Source organism: Bidens hawaiensis, unplaced genomic scaffold (assembly GCF_021521415.1).
Source record: "Bidens hawaiensis isolate Kalapana, Puna unplaced genomic scaffold, B.hawaiensis_p1.1 tig00026651_1, whole genome shotgun sequence".
Taxonomy (NCBI): Eukaryota; Viridiplantae; Streptophyta; class Magnoliopsida; order Asterales; family Asteraceae; genus Bidens; species Bidens hawaiensis.
The window spans coordinates 235,704-261,044 of NW_027494295.1; the positions used below are offsets into that span (position 1 = coordinate 235,704).

General features: G+C 34.8%; 1 pseudogene across 1 annotated transcript; it reads left to right on the plus strand.

Annotated features, from left to right (window-relative positions):
- Window positions 1-18,110: 18,110 nt before the first annotated feature.
- On the plus strand, window positions 18,111-22,882 carry LOC143573841 (putative tRNA pseudouridine synthase; annotated as a pseudogene). Its single transcript, XR_013142489.1, has 6 exons — window positions 18,111-18,396; window positions 20,058-20,170; window positions 20,269-20,417; window positions 21,159-21,303; window positions 21,371-21,718; window positions 22,371-22,882. The product of XR_013142489.1 is annotated as a putative tRNA pseudouridine synthase (transcript).
- The last annotated feature ends 2,459 nt before the right edge of the window (window positions 22,883-25,341 follow it).

The window sequence follows — 25,341 nt, forward strand, 5'->3', positions numbered from 1 at the left end:
TATCTAAATCCAGATGCAAGTATGAGTAGAAACTATGGATAATCAATCGGTTTACTTTTGTTGGTTGGTTTGGTATTATCGATAAAAGTAAGAAGTAAAGGGTTGGTTACCAAGAACACCCCTCTTTTCAAGTTTTAATTTTGGATTTTGAGGGGTATAAAGGTCAACTGGTGTTTTAATATCTTTTATTAATGGATTTACTGTAGAACACTATTAGCTCGGGACCATGTACACTTCCACATTAGGGTGTATTAAGGATGGATTCGGGATGATATTGGTATCGAAATATTGGATTCGGTACCGGTATTTCATGTAAAATTCGGGAAATAATGGTACTGTACTGATACCAAAAACTTAAACTTGGTACTGGTTCGGTATCTGTATCGAAAACGTTTATCCTTGGAGCACATGGAGTGGATTCGGGTAGGGTGTGGTGTCGTCTGGTGTAATATTCCAATCTTAGATGGATTATACGTAGGGGCAATACACATTAGTTATGATTTTAACGTCGTCTTAAAATGGTAAAATTTTTCATATTGTTCATTAAAATTCTTAATGAGTAATAATAATAATAATAATAATAATAATAATAATAATTAAGGTGCAACAAACATATAGATAGTCCCCTAAAACTCTAATTATAACTAGTTTACTTTTAAGTGAGATTTGAAACAAAATGAATCCTTAATTATATTTCTTAAAATCAAAATATGGGATTTAATTGAGTTGGTGTATTTTTGTGACTAGTAGTTTCAGTTTAAATACATATGTTTATTGGTTTTTATTAATTTAAACTATCGTCTTTTTTGTCACTATCGGTCTTAACTAACGAATTAGCTACTGACGGTTCCAACTTTTAATGTATTTTTTTACAACGGTCCGCAACTAACATAATCCTAACGTTGTTAGTTGCAGTTAGTTGCAGGTCGCCGGGAAAACGTTTTTCGCCCCAATTGACTCACCGTCATCCAACCACCATCACTTGAGCACCATAAACCGATTTTGACGATGGTTCTAGGGTTCCAACGACCTTAATATTTGGGTCTTTTATAAAAAACGGTTTATAAGGGTCTGATACGAAGTTACTAAGATGTTTGAGACGAGAATGTTGAGTTTTTGGTAAAAAAATGTTAGTTTTCCGGCCAAATTTTTTTTTCCGACGACCTGCGATTAATGGTGTTGGGATTCTGTTAGTCGTGGTGGACCATTAAATACGTTAAAAGTTGGGACTGTCAGCAGCCAATTTGTTAGTTGGGACCGACAGTGACTAAAAGTAAATACTTGAGATTACTAAAAACCAATATACCTAAACATAATAATAGTATTCTTGAATAGTTCAATGTAAGTTTTAATTCTTGATTTTAACTAATGGGGTTAATGATCAATTGATAAAGACAGCGATCTAAAACATCAAAAGGTTGAAAGGTCTTACTTAGGTTGTTTCCTCAATGACAGAAATTCTTCATTCAAGAAAAAAATTTGTGGGTTTTATAGTCACTATTTATGGTTACTTCATTTGATTCTCTTCAATTGTATGGGTTTGTTTTTTTAGGCATTATGTGTCACGTATTCAAGAAAACAAATACGATAAGAGACTATGTATCAACTTGTGCACTGTTCTTTGTTTTGTTTATTTTGAAGCGAAAGTTTGAAAAACAATACTATTTAAATTAATTATCAAAATGAAGATAAGTGGAATGGATCAATAAATGGAACATGAACCTTTACCTATGATGAACTTTAGCATAATAAGCGAGACAGTTTTCCTAAAACGAGTATATGGGTACATGGTGTTGTTTTAGGATTGGACTCGGGAGGGTGATGTGACATGGAAACTGGCAGGGAACGCCGCATCATGTGATCGGCTTCAGGAAGGGGAGGGGCGAACCTCATGTCACACCCCGACTTAGGGCCCAGGCATATGACCAATAGTTGGTACATGTTTTGTAAATACATCAGAGTTGCGGTTTTATTTCAGCGGAAGTCTTTTAATTAAATATTATTATATTGAAAACTTATTAAAACTCGGGTTTAAATACCCGTTTGATATTTCAAATACATTTCTTTATAAAACATAACTCTTTATAATATTTTAAAATAAAATATCTGAGTCATCATATAGCATCTAATGATTATAACTCCAATCTTCTATTTCTTCTTGTTTGTCTGTTCTAACATTTCTTGTTTTCCTGTAAAATGGTTAGAATATACGTCAGCACACAGCTGGTGAATGACGCTGACTCTTTGTAAAAATATTTTCAATACCTTTGTGAAACCAACAATAATACCTTTGTGACTACTCATTAGGCACCCAACTACATTGTGATCAAATTACCCTAAGTACCTTGTACAATTAATTATATACACAATATCATTTCTCTGAACAGTCTCGTAGACCTTCAGGGGCATGTTGATGATATGCATGGCCTCGGGGAAATGCCGAGTCACCATGTATGAATGGATCCAGACACATGTATACTCTATCCTATGCAAACATTCTGACTCTAAAACAGTTTGTAAAAGGTTTGGGGCGTATTCACCATTTCTGTTTATAATCAGTTTCTGATACTGATTCATGTTTTCTGATTTCTTCTTCTTGTTTTGTTACCTCGGACCTATAGTACGAGAATAACCTTTGTATAAATAACTAGATCATCGATCTAGCTTCAGACCTTTAATCCGTTTTGTATAGCTTTAACCTTGATAAAAACATTTGTTTGTAAAGCATTTGGACCTTTAGTCCTCTTGTTTATTTACCAATCATATACTCATTTCTTCTTCAGGAAGAAACATCTATACCGAGTTTCTTCTTCAAGAAGAAACATAATTTCTTAACTATATTCTTTGAATATTATACTTCTTAATAATAAAGAAATACGATTTTAATTATACCCTTTGTATATACTTGCTTACGTTTCTTAATAAAAAAAACAATATTTTGACTATAACCTTTGCTTAAGAAAAGTTATATAATATTAAATTATAATCAAGGTTCGGCTATAACTCCGACTATGGTCTAAGCCATTTATAATAATAAATAATAACTTAGGCAGAACCCCTACCTTGCACGGGTATTCGGAGTTAGATATTCCTAAGTTTATACGGGCAGTACTTCTACTCTATATGTACATTTATCGAGGCGTACTTAGTCCACCTTCCTTGGCATGCAAATCGAGGTAATGTGTGGGTGTCGTCGGGTCGTGCACGTACTTCGAGACGGAATGTCGGGTTACTTCTAGGTGGTACGCACTTCAAGAAAACGTCGGGTATTTGGCACGGATTACGAGGTGATGATTGTCGGGTCGGTGGTACGCAAAACGGTGTAGAGAGAAAGTAACTAAGAGAGAGAGAGAGAGTGGAAGTGTGTGAGGGAAATGAGCCGTGAGGCTCTCCCTTTTATAGCCAAAATCTGGTAATGGGCCCCTTTTTCATGGTAATTGCGTATCGCGATGACACATGTCGTCAGACGTTGCCACGTGTCCTGCCCTGCTGCCACGTGTCACCAGAGTGTGACACGTGTCCCTGAGTCATCACGGACCTTCTCGATACGCGATGGTCGTGCTCTTCGATACGCGATGGGTCCCTGGATATTATTTTTCAGTTTTGGTCCCTTGTCTTTGATAGCTTGTCACATCTGGGTCTAATCCTCGTTGTCCAAAAATACTAAGGCGGCTCTCAAGCGGCTCGCGGCGATGCGAGAGTGCGAAGTGCGCCATCAAAGCGTCACATTGCGCCCAACGCCCTTCACCGTAGCTGTCGCCTTCGCCATCGTCCTCGTCCTCGCCCGAGCGTGTGCGCGTGCGCGTCGGGTGCTTCGCACCCTCCGCTAGGACCAGTTGGTGCATGCTAAGCATAAAAGAATATAACTATGGAAATTCTATCTTTTATAAAGAGCTTCCATTTCTTTATCACTTTCCATGTGGGATGGATTCCATATTCCTTATTTATACCCATGTGAAATGCTTCCATTTTCTTGCATCCTTCCATGTGGGATGGAGTTTTCCTTTTATTCTTTATGTGGGAAAATTTAACTTAGGAAATATTTTTATTTCCTTATTTTTCTTATATTTCCTTATTTAATATTTTCTCATGACTTGCCTTAATATTATTTTTGATCCCTCAACTTTCTTAAGTTGTCAAATTTGGATCGAAATTTTGGGGATGTTACATCCTCCCCACATTGAAATGAATCTCGTCCTCGAGATTCGTGGTTTGAAGTGCGAATGACTCTTACGTTTGATTGATGATTAGATCCTATTTAATCTGGTTCTTTTTGTTATAATCCGAATGCGGAGTTGCTGAGGTTTCTGTTTTATGGTTAACTTACATCCTTGATTGATGTAACTAGTCAATGGTTCAGTATATCATTAGTAAATATAAATTGATAAACACATTGATCAGTTGTGTTTAACTATTTACCTTACCATTCTGTATTCTAAACATTTACTGATGTTAACTACATTACTGTTTTGATTCAATCTGTCGAATCTATTTCATTAAGTTGTTGGTTAGATTCAGTCTATCGAATCTATTATATCCTTGATCTTGATCATTGATATTCTATATATTCTATCAGTACCCTTGTATTATTTGCTATACTTTAGCGATTGTATTTCTTGAATATCTTCGAACTCCTTTTCTTCGACTTTTTGGTCAACCATACTTGGTAGATAGTTGTATTCCTTGAATATCTTGTGATTGATCGGAAATTCCTTAATATACTTGTCCACGTATATTTAAAAATCTTCTAATGTTTGACGTATCCTTTCTTTATAATCATCTTCCTAGATGATACATTATCTCAACGGTTGAACCTCTGACTATCCTTTAGAGGTAATAAATATAAGCATTATTGTGTATTAACACGATCTATATGCTAATATTTCATTGATAACATAGGGAGTTAAATACCCTTCTTTGATTTACAAAACTTCTCGTTTGAAAACGAGTTACATTTAATGTACAAAAATTAACTAATCTATCTGACATTTCTTTGTTATGATCTTGTCATTCCTTAATCTTGATTAGCTTTTCTTTTTGGGCATTCAGTCTTAAAGTGTCCCGTTTCTCCACATGTAAAACATACTCCTAACTTCTTTCGACATTCTTCTATTGTGTGTCCTGCTCTCTTGCAGTATGCACAATTATTTGTATTTTCTAGTCGACATTTTCCAATATGTTTTCTTCCACAAGTTTTGCATGTTGACTTGGGAGTACTTTCTTCTTTCCCTAACTTCTCGGAATCTTTTGGTTTCTTAGCTTCTTTGTCTTTCTTCTTTTCCTCCTCTTGATTTCTTATCATACCGTTGATTAAGTATCCGACCAATTCCATAGCCAAATCAACAGTTTCTGGCACATTGCGCCCAACGCCCTACGCCGTAGCCGTCGCCTTCGCCATCGCCAACGTCCTCACCCGAGCCCGAGCGCGTGCGCGTCGGGTGCATGCTAAGCATAAAAGAATATAACTATGGAAATTCTATCTCTTATAAAGAGCTTCCATTTCTTTACCACTTTCCATGTGGGATGGATTCCATATTCCTTATTTATACCCATGTTGAATGATTCCACTTTCTTGCATCCTTCCATGTGGGATGGAGTTTTCCTTTTATTTTTTATGTGGGAAAATTTAACTTAGGAAATATTTTTATTTACTTATTTTTCTTATATTTCCTTATTTATATTTTCTCAAATTTCCTAAGTTGTCAAATTTGGATCAAAATTTTGGGGATGTTACACCTTAGGTGATGCTTCTTGCTGATGAAGTTTGTAGCCCCTCTACTACACAAGAAATCAGCAAGAAGCATCACCTGAGGTTCGCCCCTCCCCTTCCTGAAGCCGATCACATGATGCGGCGTTCCCTGCCAGTTTCCATGTCACATCACCCTCCCGAGTCCAATCCCAAAACAACACCGTGTACCCATATACTCGTTTAGAATTACTCTCTCGCTTATTATGCTAAAATTCATCATAGGTAAAGGTTAATGTTCCATTTATTGATCCATTCCACTTATCTTCATTTTGATAATTAATTTAAATATTATTGTTTTTCAAACGTTCACTACAACACCATTACACCTTCAAAAAAACTCATTCTTTGCTGACTGAGCGTCACATGACGCTAAACGCCTTATTTTGTAGCCCCTCCACTACATATAGCCTTAGGGTTGGTTTTTAATTTTGGATTCTGAGGGGGTAAAAGGTCAACTTATTTATTGTGTTGGTTTTAATATCTTTTATTAGTGGAATTACTATATAACACTATTTGATTGGGGCCATGTACGTCGGGGCGATAGGAGTGGATTCGGGTAGGGTGCGGTGTCGTATGATGTAATACCCAGATTTTATGTGAATTATACGCTGGGGCGATACAAAAGTTATAATTTGAACGGCGTCTCCAATTGGTAATATTACCATCTTATATACTATCTAAAATGCTTAATAATAATAATAATAATAATAATAATAATAATTTTTTAGGTGTGACAAAACATAAAGTAGTCCCCTTAAACTTTATTTAAAACTATTTTACTTTTTACTAATAGGAAACCCGCATGATGTTACGGTGATGATGACAATTTGCAATGTGGTATCCATTTTGCTAGTTTATCAGTTATACCAAAATAATTACATCGACTCCATCAACAAGCTACTATACTAACACAACACTCTCAACGGCTAGCTAATCCACTAAAAGGCTATTAAGACCATTATCACCTATTGCATCTACAATACCATTTTTAGCTTCAGGAATTTCCTTTTGTAACAGTAATGTTTCATTAAATGTCACCATACCGAAAATGCTTGCCTCAACTCCCTTAGCTGAAACCCAAACAAAAAACCGAAAACATCTATTTTATTTTAGATGGAATAAAACACTTGCTTATCTTCTAAAGAAAATATTTTTTTATCACAAGAAATCTTACTTTAGAAATTGACATAAAGTATTTGGAGTTGAGTCGACCGTATTGGCAGTTTGACCTAGTTATATACTTGTCTGGTTGTCGAGGTTAATAATGTCACAATGCCATCAGTATTTGTTTTCTTTGCATTAGAAACAAAAACATTATTATAATGTTCTAATGACATTAGTATACATTTGATTTAGGTTATGTGTAGATCCAGCATCTAACAGGTACCCCGCTAATTATTTATTACTTATATCACTAATATCAAACCAGACTCTTCAAGTTACAACAAATGCAATTAAGTAAGGATCTTATAAAGACAATGTATAAACGGTTTAAATTAGCCCTTCTTATATGATCTCTTCTACAAACAGACAAAACAAAAGAAAACATATCTTGTTACTCAAGAACATAGATAAATTGTCAAAACAAAAAAAAATAGTAATAATAAAAACATGCAAGCTTCAAAAAAAATAGCTAAAAAAAATAAGCCATACCGTCCATATTGCAGGCAGGCAGAAAATCGCATCCAACATAAACAATAGCAGCTATTTTCACCAGTAATATCAGCTCTACAAACTGAGGCAATCATCAACATTAACATTAAGAACAAATCAGCAGCAAAGCATTCATAAGTAAAATCATTCTCTCTTACGTATAAATTAAGACTTGATTATGAAGTTAGGAAAATTTTGATGATAAAATTAGGTGTTGTTTGTTTTTGAATACAAAACGTGTCTGCAATCTTATTTCATTTGATTCATGTCTGCAACCTGAAGATGTGGTCTGAAGCTCTGTAATCTGAAATATAATCATGTTTGTTTCACAAGTTGGATATCGTCTTCATAACAGAAAATTACTAGAGGTTGTTTTCATTGGAACTAAACCGGCTCTCCTCTTTCAATATAAAACTCTCTATATTTTCATCTCTTTCTTTTACCAAATCTTGTTCATTCTCAAATCAATAATAATAATCATTAAGTTTAAAAAAATTAATAATAATCATTAACATCTCCTCCAATTTCATTCTCCATCAATACATCACTCATCAATATGCATTCTAATCAATTGCTTCTCAAGGAACCCATCGGAATCTGAGTTTGATTTTTTTTAATTTGGGATGTGGGTGGGCATTTGCTGAGTTTCTTCCCTGCGATGACGAAAATCTTTGGAACGTTCGGTCCTCAATCGCGATATGTAAAGGTTATAGAGGGCTGCTTATAAGCTGGTATGTTATGATTTGGTTTTCAATTGTATAATTGATTTGCAGATTTGTGATAATCGTATGGGGATGTAGAGATTTGTGATAATCGTTGGAACATTAGGTCTCGATTGCGGCGGTGTCCATTGACCGACGAAGATCCGGTGACAGTGCGGCGATGTCCGGTGACGGTGCGGCGGTGTCCGGTGACGGTGCATATTTTTTTAGGGTGGGTTCCGGTGAAGATGTTCGATGAAGATGCAGGGGTATATGCTTTTATGGTTTGAAGATGTTGTTGGGTATGAAGACATTGGATATTGCTTATTGTGTTTAAGGTTTTGTTTGTTTTTCCTCAAAAGCACTTTTCCACATCTTTTGTTTGCATTGAGAAGAGGGCGCGCATACATTGGGCTCTGCAGTGCGTTTGTTTTTCGGAAGACCCTTCATTAAAAAACATCTGCGCGTCCTCTTTTCCTAGAAGTGATGGACCATTAACTTCTAACCTCTTCTATCCTTCTTTCTTTTACATAAGACACATAAACCTCTAACCCTAGTCTCTTCTTCCCCCTCCAACCATCAACCTCTCTTCCTCCATAACCACCGCCACCGCGCCGGTCACGCCACCGCCGCTGTCCCAACCGTCATCACGCCACCACCGCTCCTTCTCTCTCCATCTCCAACCCTAACTTCCGCCTCCGCCTCCGCCTCCACTCTTCCACCGCTGCCAGCCTCCACTCCTCCACCGCTGGCGCCTCCATTCCTCCACCACCGCTCTCTCTCTCTCTCTCTCTCTCCCTCTCATTATGTTAGATGTGATCGTAACAGATTCTATTAAGATAGGTGAATTCGGTTAGCTGATTGACGGTACCAGTTGTTGGTTTGTTGAATTGAAGAAGATGGGACTGTTGATTAAGGGTATTATTGGAAGACCTGATGAAATCTGGCTTTATTATTGATTTATTTCCATTGTTTTGGTGATTAATCTGTGAAAAAGTTTTCATTGTATTGTTAATGATGATGATATAGGAGCAAGTAGATCAAGGAGTAATACTTTTTGAAAAAGTCTCCATGATTTGCTCATTGCCATCCATTAATTATAATAAATTTTAGTTTATAGGTAGAAGTTAAAAAACAAACAGTCTTCTTCTTACAGACTGCAGATATTTGGTCCACCTCTTCTGTTGCAGATGCCTGCAGATATGGTCCGCAGACTGCAGATGTTTTACCTCTGAAAAAACAAACAGCACCTAAGACAACATAAGTACTTTTAAGATCTTTTTTTATATAAACAAATGGTTTTCAGGAGATTATGTCTGCGCGCCCGCAGACATAACTCTCTTGCAGATCTTATAATAAAAAACAAACAGAACCTTAGTTTTACAAAAACCCTTAGTATAAGTGTGTAATTTTGACATGAAACAAACCTAACACAAAATTCGGTTTCGGTTCGATTAATTCAGTTTTCTGCTCAACCCATTTTAACATATAATATTAAGTTAGAGGAACAACAATTAAAGTGTATGTATGAGCGAATGAACAACTAACACTAATCCCCAAATGTGTAACAACCTAACCTCAAAGACCGAGCCACCATATCAACACATGACACATTGTTTGTTGTTCTCGATCAAGGCAAGTTATTGATCCTAATACCTCTGAAAGAAATATTTAAAATGGGCATTTACATATTTCTTCAACTTTAAAACAATAATTACATATATCCCCTCTCTTAAATATATATATTACATTTATGGTAAATTCACTAAAATTAACTTATACTTGACTATGATACCCTTGATTTAAAAAAGAGAAAAACGACAAAAAAAAAAACAACGTTTGAAGAACACATAATCAAATTAGAACTTCATTTTTCTTGTCAATTCTTCCATAGAATCCACTGGCTGAAAATTAAAACTCCCTTCGCTGGCCTCGGCATTGTATCCTGACTTTCAGCATGGATTTAATTGCAAAATTTGAAGTTGCCACTCACCACCCACACTGTTCACCATCTTCATCATCTCCTTCGTTCATCACTCTCTTCTCCGGTTACCGCCATCGAAACCCCCAACCTCTACCGGCCACCACAACCACTGTTGAAACCCACCGCAAACCTCCTCTACCGACCACTACCACCACCCTCTCCTCTGGTTCTCCCCGTCGTGATCATATCGTCGTCGGCGCTTCAGGTGTAATGAGGGACAGAAGGTTTCTCCCTTTCTTTAATGAATCAAATTTAGGTTGTTTGAATTGATGAGAATCGTAAAGGGTAATTGGGTAATTTTAAGTGAGAGGAGGAAATATGTAATAAAATTTTAAGGGTTGGACAAATATGTAATAAGACTCTTAGTAAGGGGATATATGTATCCCTATTTAAAATTATCAATCACAATAAAATGATGAAAAAGTATTATTCAAGTTTGATTATAGACTTACAGGGTCTTCATCTCATTTTTCTTCAGAATTTGACTATCTCTTTACACTAAAACTCTACAAGGCCTTTGATTTGACTCGCAATGGTTGTGCACATGATATTGACAAATAATTAGTAATTAATCAAATGCATTATAAAACAGTGGCATATCTCAATTATTAATTATTGTGTGTGTATGTAAAACAATGATTATATGTGCTAATCATAAAATGCAATCGACAAAGCTACATAAAACCCACGGAAACAAAACTTAGTCTTCATCTGTACTGGATTTCACCAAATCAGACTAAAGCTTAACTGGATCAAGATGGAATTGTGGTTCCAGATTGAGTCAAGAATCATAATGGTGCTTTATGTGAATCTATATGTCACCGACACACATATATGATAGCTTTGTGATGGAATTGATTATGTGACCCTGCAATTTCATTAATACAATTGAGGATTCTTCAGTCGTCGGTTACATCGCATTGAACGATACAGTTTCGAGAGATCGAATGGTGATAAAAAGGATTTGATTTGATTTGAGTAGATAACCGCAAAGTTGGAGGGAACATGTACATTGATCACATATTTTGTACACCTATATTAATTAAGTAATTTTAAATAAACCCAGTTAAAACAATGACAAAATAAAGAAAAAAGAAAACAAAGTAGCAATTTTTATTCTTTAAGAACTTGTAAATAGATGCAGCTATGACTTGCACTTTACAATTAATATCTCGATTTTGAATAAAATTTATATCAAAACGTAGATAAAAATATGAACGTTGCAACGGTATGTTTGAATTTTTTTTAAAAACACAACCTACTCAAAGATCTAAAAGAAATAGTAAAAAGAATAGATTTGAGGAATATGTGGAGAAAGATGATGAGGGTGAAAAGAAAATATTGGTTAAATTTACAAACAAAATACAAAGATAAAGGGGAAATAGTGTATATAGAATTTACCAAATCAGTTACGAGAGAATGAGAGATGTAGTGTTGAAAAGACATATTTATCCCTTGAAATATATTTTTTTTAATAATTAGGCCTACTATTAACACAAATCGAACTACATCTGGATAATGGGTAAGCGAGCAACAAGCTGCGCCGCTATTAACAGAATGGGAAGGATTGCCAAATTTTCATCAACCCACACGATTATATGTAGCACCCGGTCTCACGGGCTTGGACGTGTGACAAACAATTTATACCGACATTTTCAATTTATCAAAGTTGGTTCCGCATTGGAAGTTTATTTGACTTAACATATTAATTCGCATAATAAAACAAAACAAAAAAATACAAAAGGTACGATATCTCCTTTGCATGCCTTCGTACTACTCTGCGGTCTCAACCAATACAAAACACACCTCCCAGCCTTTATCTTCATTCACACCTTTTGATCAGCCACATTTTTATTCACCTTTCCTCAAACTAAATCTTCATGGCTCCATATTTACATCAAAAAACCATTCACACCGCATTTCTATGTTTTCGGTAAGCACATTGTTATTCTACAATTTACATACTGTTTTCGATCATCTCAGTACCTTAATTTCATGTTGCTTGAGCTAATTCATGTTTCTCACCTTAATTCACGGATTTTGGGCTTTTTAGAGGTCCGAAGTCGTGCTTGTAAAGTGTGTGATTAGTAGGAGTGTTCATCGGTTAGAATATTCGGCTTGTTTGGATTACGGTTTTTGTCAGCTTGGTGTGATTAGTAGGGGGTGTTCATTGGTTCGGAAATGATTCGGTTTACTTTTTTTTTTCCGGTTAGGTGTGGTTAGTACTTAGTAGGGGTGTTGTTTGTTCGGTTTACAGGCTTTTACCGGTTATTTTTCCCTTACCCGAATGGCCGGATCAGTCCGGGAAAAAAATTATACAGCGATAGTCAATTGAGTACTAATCTAGAGATTATTTGAAATTTTTTGAGTCTGCCACCGGTTGTTAATAGTCAAATCGAAACACGTCAAAAGACTAAAAGTTGACATTTTGAGAACGTGACAAAATCTTTTTAACAATATGTGTGTTTCTAACGTTATTCACATTTTCGTTTATTGCAAAACGGTTTTTGAATCAAGAAATGTTCTTTTTAATAATGATATTATTTAAATTATGTTTTGGATTTCTTGATTATTGAAGTAAAAGTTGTACGGTGCCATGTAAATTTTCTTTCAAATTCTAATATTTCTTGGTCATTTAGTTTTAGGTGTTTCAATGTCATTTTCTTACAAGTAAGAATTTTTCCCAAATTAATGTTGTTATTAAAGGTTCACAATGGCAATACTATATTATGGATTTTATGTAAAAACATGAAAAACTTTATTTTATGTACCAGGGGTTAACCTTTTCAGTTAGCCTGATTAGTTATGACAATGAGGATAAGAACCAATCTTTTTTCGGAAGGTTGCTAGTTCAAATCCGGGCTAAAATGAGGGTTTTATCCTACTTGCGTTAAGACAGAGGGTTTCGACTCTTTTGCCGGCGCAATTGGTGTCAAGTGGCATAAGGGGAGAGTTTCTCCGAGGACACAAGGAAGACCCAGGAACTAGGAGTTATGCCCTCAGGGAGAAACTCTTTGGGGTTCCAAACTGGGGTCGGCAGCAAGCCAACTTGCGACCACCCAGTCATACCGTAGACTATCGTCATTTAAAAAAATGTAAAACATGGGTTGGGATCATTCTTTTTTGTAAAACATGATCTTGAAATAAAAAACTTTTTTTTTCAGGTTACACGTTGATCAATTAAGATCTATCATATGGTAAGGGATCGAGAATTCGAATTTCAATCACACCGACTGGGCGCTTTGTTCGTAGCACGCGCCCCAATAATATCCCAGTAAATGAGGATATCATTTGGAGCTAGCTCTGCAAACCGTCGGTTTTTGTTTCGGTTTAGATTTTTCGGTTCCAGATTGGTTTTTTTCGGTTTTTTTCACACCTCTACTAAAAAAAATAAGTACAAAATCAAAAAGTGTACCTGAACAGCCTCCATGATATTTTTCATCACCTTTTTGGCCTCATATTCCTGGAACAAGACTTTTTCTTTCACCTCCACACTAAAACTGTCGTAGTCTGTAACTCTGTAATTCATCTTTCGGTACAAACTACGGCCGTCACAGAAATCCATGATAATGTAAACAACATCGGAGAAATCAAGTTTTGTTCTAAACCCAACAATGTTGGGATGACGTGGCAACTCCTCCATAATTGAAATCTCGTTTCTTGCATTTGTTAAATCAACAGACGATAAAATGTTGCTACATGTGATCTTTAATGCATAAGTTCTGCCGCTTGCCAAATGATGAGCCTGGTAAACCTCAGAAGAGCTTCCCTCGGCAATAAAATCACCAATTTTGTAACCTTGTGTTCTTATAAAGCAAATTATGAGTGAAGTAAGCATTCGATTAGAAGACCCCATGTCAGCCATCGATGCTATGATGCATGACCGTGAGTACTTAAAGATAAAAATTCTTAAGTGTGTGTTTCTCTTGGTATAAAATGATGGCTAACGGCTTTATGTGGGATTAGTCGCACCTATCGTGTGTTCCACACGCACATTACAAGTTTCTACGATCCTCCTTTTTCAACATTAGCATCATATGCCATCCAAGAATGATGTTTCAGTGCCTCAGATGCACGCTCGACAACCTCAAAGTCGTTGAGCTTCGATTGCGCGCCTTTAATGAGTTGAAGGGCGTTTTTCGTTTGTATTTTTCTAACTTTTTGGCGGTAAAGATCCTTAAATGGGCTTTTTTCTGGACTGCCCATTAAAGGTTTTCAAATACAACAGCTCTCAAACCGCGTCATCATCCGCTTCCTTGTTCGTTGTCAAGCAAACTCGAGACAATGCGTATAAGTCTTTGCTTCTATCTTGAAGAACTTTTCGGACAATATCTCTCCACTGGTTTTATGGTAAGCTGCAACATTTAATTCAAGATTGCTTCAATTCAGTTCAAGATTATTCAATTCAAGATTGCTTCAATTCAAGAACAAATTTTTACTTCAAGATCATCTAGGTTTCTTGATTCTTCAATTCAAGAAATGAAATTTGACAAACATAATCAAGATACTTAATTACCTCCTCAAAATTTTATTTCAAGAATTTGATAATATTGTGAATGTAGAAACAGAGTTTGAAATCAAGAAATAATGCAAGAATCAATCAAAAGCTATTGTTTCTTTGTTTAAATTTCGAAACACAGAGTTTATATACATAACTCATGAGAGAAGACGATAACAGTTACATCTCACCCTCAACTTTTAAATATCTGAACAATAACTACATCTTGGCCCCTTCATTTAACCAACTATGATAAATTAGTTTTGACTATTTTTTATTGCGCTTCGGGTTACTCGTGAAACGTTACACCGACACTACTGGTTATACACTCTATTTGGGGTTGCACGTGTACCGACGCCATATTTCGCGCATACCAACACCGGTTACACGACCATCTCCAAAAATCGTCAAATAATCTTGCGAAAAAACTTGGGCACTTTTAAGTAAAAATGTATCATCATCATCATCATCATCATCATCATCATCATCATCATGTTATGAATTAATCTTTATTAAAGTGACTCTTTATATTCTTAACTTATCTTTGTATTATTTTTGTATTAATGTGTTATAAGCCTATAAATAAAGACTTTGTATCACATTTTGAGATATCAATAAAAAATCATTTCCCCATTCTCCAATTTTCTCTATATTGCTAATAGGTTCTAGTTGTTTTACAACACTTTATGTAACATAATAAAAATTTCGAGTTTAAAATGCCACTTTTCCAAAGTCTAGGGACCAAACTTATCAAATTCCAAACATTAGGGTTTAAAAAGAAAAATCTGTTTTCTTGTCCTATCGCGATACGCGACGGGACAAAAGACAAGCCCCATCGCGTACCGCGAAGGGCTTGGCCAAAAGATTCTGGAAGGGTCAACCGCGATACGCGATCGTGGTTGAACCAACGTCATCGTGTATCGCGATGACGTGGTCTGACACCGTGTGACACGTGTGTCACGTGGCAGACGGTGGCACAGTGTGTCGCCACGTGGCAACACGTCCGCCACGTGTCGCCACGCGACACAACGCCTGGCACGTGTCACCACGTGGCAGGTCTACGTGGTGACGCAGATGGCCTAAGTCACGATACGCGACGGGCTTGGCCAGGAGGTCATCGCGTACCGCGATGGGCTCCAAAATTTGCCTATAAATAGAAGGCCACGGGTTCAGCTGATCTCACACCAAAACACACATACAACTAATCTCTCTAACATCTCTCTACAATTCCTCAATCATACCCTCGATCCGTCTCGATAAGCGTGTCCAATTTCCTCGATCTACGTGTTCATTTCCTCGAAGTTCGTGCCACACTCCACCCACATAAGATCAACAAGGCGTTTGTTACTCCATGGCGATAAGTCTCGAAAGGCGTGCCAACAAGTGTTGAAGTTTGGTGTTCATCGTGTTGAAAGTAAGGCGACGAGAAGGAAAGGTGATCAAGAAGTCAAAGGAGACCAAGCGGCGTTGGAGTGCTGCTCGAATCATTAGGGTTTATAAAGCCGAACAAAGGTAGGCATAATGGCCAAATGAATATAATAATAAAATATTATAAAGGCTTAAACCTTAAGTCGAGGTTATATTCGATACATCGATAAAAGAAAAGAAAACATAACAAAGAAATGAACAAAAGATAAGATATTGAATATTGATAGATATATATGTGTGTAAGTATATATTCTTTGTTATGAAAATATTATTTAAGTAATAATAACTATTCATAAATAATAAAAGAAAAGAATACGTTTCTTAGAGAAGAAGAAACGTCGGGTTTTATAAATAAACTAAAGGTTTATAAATTACTTTTAAACTAAAGGTTTTTAAGTAAAAGAGTTTTGAACTAAAGGTTCACCGAGGTAAAGTTTATAAAATAAGACTAAAAGTCTTAAGCCGGATTGTATATCCGACTAACAATTGGTTATACTCGTACTATAGGTGCGATATAGCAACTGGAAAGACCCTCGGACGGTGCTGAAGCCGATCCAAATTGAAAAAGGTGAATACGCCCCAACTTTTATAAACTTGTTTTCAAACGAGTCAACGTGTTATATGAAAAACTTTACATGAGACTAAGTGTCTCTAAAACATTTATAAACGATAGTATAAATACTGGCCTTAGGCTATCTTGTACGTTTGTCTGGATCCTTTCATATGTGGTGGGCACACCACACCTGGTCACAATTACGCTCACCTGCGGGGAGTATGACATTGTGTACTCGTATAGGCACTCAACTAGTCGAACGCTGCGGTGTTTCGTTGGGGAACCGAGTATAGAGACTTGAGTTTATAAATTGTATTGTTTTAACTTGATTATTCCTAAGCCACGTTGGGCCGAGGCCTACGTAGTCTCGAGGGGTAATTAAGTTAAGAAAATTATTTTAGCGTCAGCATATTCACCAGCATTCATTGCTGACGTATTTTCTTACATTTTGTAGGTGACCAAGATTAGCGCTTGGAGTGTCGAAGTGCTATTTATATATCCGAAGGCTCGGATTTGTTTTGTATAAACTTAAAATACTAAAATGGTGGTTTGTAATTAAAAACAAGTAATACTTTTTGTTATAACTTAAACGGGTATTTTATAATCCCGTCTTTTGTAATATTACACTTTAAACCCACAAGTTATAAAGTATTCCGCTAAATAACGTAACTCTGATTTAATTACACTTGTGCTACCAACATAAGCGTCACACTCCTAGGCCGTAGTTTGGGGTGTGACACTTTATCAGCACGATAGTACTCCCTCCGACAACCCCAATTCATATTCTACCCTTCATACTAGTCTCGAAGCAGATTTAATCGTGGATGGAGTCTCAACTAAGAAGCTGATAGTAATCAACGGAATCCAAGGTATTGTTTGTTCTTTAGTGATGCATGTTATAAACCTTCTTTTTATATGACTTGTCACAACTAAATAAACCCACTATAAGCAAAACTAAAATATGTCATGGTTATTTTATTTTTTAACGAGAAAACTATATAGTCAAAAGTATATTTTTCATATGCACGAGTTTTTCTCATAAGTGGTTTTTACTTTTTACATAATTGATACGTTGAACCATTAGTATCCCATTAACTAATATGTATTAGTTGGTTTCAATTCAACACCAATTTTTGCGACCTTATTTCTAGTATACATAGTCCACCTATCACAATTTTTTTAAGCACATAGTTATTATGTGGTGGTGTACTTTTCACATCAGGTTTATAAATAATTTCATCCTAATTAACTAACTATTAGAGTTAATGTCAAAAAGGAGTATTGTACTTGGGTCGGTGTTTTGTCCGTTGTGCGGGGATGTCGATGAAATGATGGAGCATGTTTTTACTTCTTGCGGTTTTGCACAAGATGTGCGGCACATAATTAACCAAATTGCTATTTGAAAAAATATGTTCTAAAGGGTTTGTCTCACGGCATTGTGGATAATTTGAAAGACTAGAAATGAGTTGGTGTTTAACGAGAGACCGGACACATATTATTAAATCCCAAACACCACTAAGTTTAGTAAACACACACTCATGGTCATGTCGAGCTTCACCACCATATTTACTCACTCTCCTCTGAACCTTATTAATATTATTATTCACACTCAAACAACCTCCAACAAACTACTGTTATCAAACCCTAACTATAAATACAAAACCAATTCAATCGGAATCCAATGCTTATCCACGTCTCCTCAATCTCTTGCTGTTCACGAAACCCTAGCTCATCATTCCGTCAACGGCACTGCCGCTCGGAAATGGGAGGCTTGCCGGAAGCGGAAGGTGTTGATGCGAGTCGGTTACGTTGGCGGCGTTGATTACAGAGGTGTGAGCTTCAATTATTATTGACATTCGGTTTCAAATATTAATATATTCCACTTTTTTTATGTTAGTTTAGGTAAGAACGTAATTAATTGACTGAATTGATTGTTTGTGTTAGTTCGTTAAGCTTTAATCTGACAAACGGACGGTTTATGAACACAAAACTGTACGGAATTTCGTGTTTGCGGTTTAGTTCATTAAGGAAATATACTTGTTCGTGTTTGTTGGTTAACTTTCCAAGTGAATGTAAGCGAACACAAACGAACATATATTAATTTGAAAGTATACAACGAAGTTCCCCAAAGTTTAAATGTTTTTCATGGTCGTTGGTTGACTTTCTAAGCGAATGTAAAATTGTAAACTAATACAAATGAACATATACTATTTTGAAAATATAAAACGAAGTTCCCCAAAGCTTAAATGTTAAATATAAAAAGCCTTTAATGAAGGAACGTAAACAAACGGACATGAATGAACGTAACTTGTTACCGAACTCTAATGAACGAACATGACCTTTGTTTATGTTCGTTCATTTAATGAATCGATTGTTTTTGTTAGTTCGTTAAGCTTTTATCTGACAAACGGATGGTTCATGAGCACAAACTGAACGAAATTTCGTGAAATGAACTTGTTTATGTTAGTTTAGACGAACGTAAATGAACTTATATTAATTTGAATATTTAAAACTAAGTTCCCCAAAATTTAATTAAACTTGAAATGTTTGGATTTTAAACTAAAAAATGTAAAAATATGAAATGTAATAAGCCTGTAATGAAGGAACATAAACAAAGGACATGAAATCATGAATGAACGGATATTAACGAACGTAAACAAAAATGTTAATGAATGTTTACGAATATAAATGAACGAATGCGACCTTTGTTCATGTTTGTTTATTTAATTAATCGATCGGAATTTATTGCGTATGTCTGTCTGTTTATTAAACGAACGAACGTAAATGAACTTTTCGCCAAACGGTTCACTAAACTTCCGGTTCGTTTACAGCTCTAACTGTGAGTGTGTTCTCGTGTGTGCATTTTTGTCATGTATGTAATTATGGAATTTTTTGCGCCGAATGGTTCGCTGAACGTTCGATTTGTTTACAGCCCTAACTGTTAGTGTGTTCTCGTGTGCATTTTTGTTATGTATCTTACTGTTTTGATTGCTGATTTGCTGTAATTTGATTGATCTTACTGTGAATTTCTCTTCATGTTTAGAGTATTCATGCATTGTTGATAATTCTACACTTTAGTCATACTATAATTAGGGTTTGTTGTTATATCACTGCATATGATTAGGATTAGCCTTCCTTTTGTAATTATTTTTCTATTTTTTAATTGAAAATCGTGTGAGCTATAATGTATTATTAATCAACTATATATAAGGATACACCGAGGATAATTACGAACAAAACCTAATCAAATCATATCTTCTAACTACTGTAATAATATATTCTCTTTAATATTGACTAAACAGGCTTTGATTTTTTTTTTTGTTACCAAGTATCTAGAGTTTATGTGGTTTGATTTGGTATATAGTAACTAAAAATCCTCAAAACTGTGAATATCTTAGAAAACTCTGTTGACAAACTCATGCATTTTAAGTTTCTAACAGACTATCTAAGCATGACTTTGCTATTTCTAAAATAATTTTAGTGTGATTTAGCTGTAGAGAAAGAGCTGGAAACAGCCATTTACAAAGCAGGTGGAATTCGTGACAGTAACTTTGGGGATTTGAACAAGATTGCTTGGGCCACGAGTAGCCAAATTGAAGATGAAGTAAGGTTTAAAAGAACATTTACCTCCCATTTATGCACTTTCTGGCCTAGAATTTTATCTAGTAATATAATTTTTTACATTTTTGATTTTGTTCCCAGGTTCATTCTTTATCAACCATGATTTCATTTAAAATGGAAATACCTGAAGATGCTTGGATTGATGACACTAACGGAATAGCACTTGCAGATATTGTCAATACTTATCTTCATAATAATATTCGAGTTTTCAGCATACTTCCTTCACAAAAGTACGAAATACTTCACCTTGGAATATTTTTTTATTTACTTTTTGCCTTTTTGGTAGATGTGAGAACGTGTTAACTGAGAACTTACGGGATCCACCAGTACACTACTAACCAACAAGATCAAGTAAAATGCAACTCGTGCTTAGCTTGTAAACGAACGAACACGAACAATTAAACAAACGGGGTTTTCTTGTTTGTGTCCGTTCGTTAAGGAAATGAACATGTCCGTGTTCATTTGTGAAGAAAATGAACATATTCGTGTTCTTTTATGTTCATTCTTTAACAGTATAAGCAAATGGTTCACAAACATAACTGAACATAAATGAGCTAAAACAAATTAAAAGTAATGTGTTGGGCCTAAAAAGTTATAAAAAGTATATAATGGGCCAATTATTTTTAATAAAATGTTAACAAACTTAAGCAAACAAACCTAATGAACAAACATAAACGAATTCAAATGAAAATACGTTCACGAACATAAATGAGCAAACGAGATGTGTGTTCATGACTTTATGTTCGTTCGTTTAACTAAATGAGCACAAACATTTGTTCATGTTTGTTCGTTTATTACATGAACAAACTTCCTGTTAATTCATCTTGGAATCTCACTCTTAGATAAAACTAAATGAATATGAAGCAAGTTATCTACTTCTTTGAAGAATCTCATCCATGTATATGAAATACTAAAACTTTTAAAGCGTATTCGTAATTTTGTTAAATAGTTTTGGTCATTATATTTTTCAGGAGTTTCAATGCAAAAGAGGAATGTAACATGCGAAAATATGGTTAACTTCTTCCGTTAGAAGTAATTGGGATCACTAGTAACTGCAGTGAGGCTGAAATTGAAAATCACTTATCAGAATTCAATGATATACTTCACTTTTTTGAGGTATGTGATATGTCTGTAGTTTGACCATTTTGTTAAATTAAGTTTGACATTAAACACGCTACTGCAGGGAAAACATCCATTTCATAACTATACAATCCCGTCTGAGTATAGGAACCGGTATCCTGATGAACAATCTTCTGGTAGTGGGAATGATGAAAGTGTTGATGAAGAACACATGCCCTTACGATTTAATTATTCTGATGGAAAGTTGGTCGATGAATATGAATCAAGTGGGAGTAATTTAAATGACTCGCTTGTCTCTGCTAAATGGCTACACGAACCTGATGAGAATGATCGAATAACGGATATCCATTTTAGAAAAATCTTCCAGTGTTCATGTGGAAAGATGAAAACTTTGTTTGGAACAAGTTATGTTGAGATCTCCATTTGTGGGGAGTCATTCATGCTTCATCAAGTAAGTTTGCCTAAACCCTTTTCAATGACATGAAGAATTTACGAAAATCAAAGTTATATTATATTTATGTCAAATTCCTTTTCAATCACGTAAATTTTACAAAAAATCAAAACTGTATTATTTTATTTCAGGTTAATACCATTCAAAACAAATAAACTTTCTTGTTTTCGTGAAAGTCATTCAACATTGAAGTCCTTTTAACTTATAAAAAATACATGAAAAAATCACTAGATTGACTTTTGTGTATGAAAGTCCCTAAAGTTGCATGTACTTTTGATTTTTTGATTTTTAATTTTTAATTTTTAATAGTGGATCTCGTTAACACTTAAATCGGTCATAAGATAGTATGATTTCTTCATATTTACATAAATGGTGACTGCCACTTTATCAAATTTCGACTAATTTAAGAGTTAACAAATCATCTTTATACAAAATTTTCACATGCATCGTATTTAGACAAGTTTAGAGACGTTATATACAATAAAAGTTAGTTTAAAGACTTTTATTTGTCTATTTTCTTTACAAGCCAAGTGTCTGTAACATACTAAAAGGTTTAGTGACTTTTTCATGAAAAATATGAAAGCATATTGGTTTTTTACGTTATTAACCTTATTTATTTCATATTGTTTACATTTTAATGGTACTTCAATAGATTCGAAAAATGGTGGGAGCAGCAGTTGCAGTGAAGCGGGGTCTACTTCCAAGAGACGTAATTCCACCATCACTTAACAAATTCACACGTTTTTCTCTGCCGGTTGCTGCACCATCTGAAGTATTATTTCTAAGATGGAATCATTTCATTTTGGAAAAAGAATCTGGCAAAGCTATAAGGCCGGAGATTCTTACATCGGTAGAATCAGAAGAAATATTGAAAAATGTTGAAGATTTCTATGAATCAATCATGTTGCCTCAGCTTCCAGAATTCTTGGATCCTATGAAATATCCTTGGAAGGAATGGGTTGAGTTGTTAGATGCAAATACTAAAATTCCAGATTCTCAGCTGGATGATGTCAGAAATGCGTGGGTTACATGGGAGGAAAATTTTTGGGTTAAGACTGATGCTGCTTTATATTATTCTAGTTAAGGTATGTCACAAAGTTTTAATCTAAGTCTTTTTGTTATTGATTTTTAGCTTTAGTTGGTTTATCATACCAAGCTGTATAGGTGGCAAAATAGGTTAGTGGAAAATGTATGAAGGTTTAACTATCTGAAATTTTAATTTTGCTATTTGTTTGTGCTAATTGTTAATCATATGATCTTGAAAGTAAGGAAATTAGTGATTTTGATTGTTTAAAGTTTTGTGTGTGTACTATTTTGTTAATTTGAATGTGTCATCGTAAATTGGCAATTTATGGATTTGAAATCTTGAGCTGACCCTGTTCATAATAACAAGATGTCAAATTAGTAAATTGAGAGTTAATAGTAGCCCATTCAAAGTTAACAAAATAGTACACACTACACACAAAATCGTAATAATCAAAATCACTAATTTCCTTGCTTCCAAAATCATAAAATCACAGCCTTGTATACTGAAGGCTAAAGATAATAAAAAATATGAACTAAGAAAGATTAATATAGAAGAATATAATAGATTTCGGTTCATTTGCTTACATGCTCTCTGTTACTCTATTTGCTTACTCCATATTCATTGTTCATTCCTTAAAACAAACTCTATTAACCAATTTGCCTCAATCTTACAGCAATAGAACTAAAGATTTGCATAATCACATTTACGATTACAGAGTGTCAGAGGGATAGTCGACCTTACGATTTTTTTTGCTGCACAATTGGTTGCTGCTTGTGATTTGTGTGTCGGACTGTCGTCTGTTGTGTCTGCCCTACACATATCATAAGACTTGTGGGTTTCAAAAGATTTAAAGGCATATTGTGAAATAGGTAATGGGGCTTAGTGTTACTTTGAAAACGAATTGGATTTAACTGAGTGGAACCTTTAAGCCTATATGGGTAAAAATTGATCTATTTTTTAAATAAGGCTAGGCCCCTTTTCTAATTTTTGGTAGGCTCCCATTTGAACATTTTGAAACCCACAGATCATGTGATGTATGTAGTTCGTACACAACAAACGACACACAATTTACAAGCAACCCCAAGTTTTAATGCTGTCTACTTCTGCAAATCAAATCGTAAGTGCAACTATGCAAATCTGTAATTCTGTAGTTCTATTGCGGTAAAATGGAGGCACGTTGGTCAGTAAAACTTGTTTGTTGAAATCTAAATGATTACCGGTACATAATTTTCTTTTGTTAATTTGCGTTGGTCCACATTATATCAAAATGCATAGGATGGTAAGCAAATCGGGTATCATATGGACTGAATTATAATTTATCTTTTCTTGTTTATAATTTCTATTATTCTTTTAGTTTTATTTATTTTATTTTCTAGTATATAAGTTTTTTAGTTCTATTTCTTTCTTTTCTTGGTGCTTGTTGGTACTTATTTTACCAAATTCGTGCCTGTTTGTAGACTTAGTTATTGCCTAAATTTTTACAAAACTAGCTCATATATTCAGGTTGTGCTTATTGATCATTTCATTAGTTGATATTTCAAGGTTGGTTAGTTCATATTTGATATTTGTGTAGCATGTCTATTTCAAGGTTTTGTTTTAAATAAGTCGAATATAAGTTCGTTGTTCAGAGTTGGGGTAATTGTTGAAGGCTTTAGTAACATGTACCGTAGAAAAAGCACTTGTGTATATTAAGAAATGACTTTTAAAATTGTGACGTTCGTTTCTTCCTTGTTTCATTACGATTTAATTTAATTGTTTTGCCTTGTTTTGACAGTTTCTTTTTGCCCCGATGAAGAAAAGATTTAAACCCATCACTGTTTACGTGACCTGCTAAGTGTGTTTTTTTGTGAAGGATTCTGGTCGAAAATAGCGATGAGACGATGATGGTCAATTGTGATGGTTGGTGGTGGTGATATGGTTGCGTAATGTAGATTCAGTGTAAAAGAGACAAAAAGAAGTCTTGTGGACAAGAGAAAATGAAGGTAAATTACTTGGTGAAAAGTCGAAGCAAACAATAAATTCCTTGGCTTGCTACGACTGAGATCATTAGTTTTTAATTTGTTTTGGTGTACTTTTAGTCCTTTAGTTTAGGTTATGATTACTAATATAAATTCAAATATATCGTGATTGGTTTGTTTTTATCTTTATTTCATGATGTAAAATTCATCATAAATGAAACCATGAAACCGTATTAAATGTCATGTAAAAGTCATCAAATCTATTATTGAAGACGGTGTATTTTTCTAAATAAAATACATATTATGTTTGATACGAGTTCGTTTGTGTGAAATGTATATCAGAATGTAAGTAAAATGAAGCCAATTGCACGTACATGTACCGTGCAATTGGCTTTATTTTATTTACATTATGATATGCATTTTACACAAACGAACTCGTATCGAAAATAATATGTTTTCTTATCTCATATATTTTCCGTAACCTTGTGTTAACTAACTTAGTAATTCAGTTCCCGTAGGATTAAAAAACACGAACCCGAAAACCTAATGCAGTTAAAATCGTTAAACCACGCGGACCATAAACACCATTTCACAAAACCAAAGGGACCATAACTGTACACCATTTCAATTAATCCCCT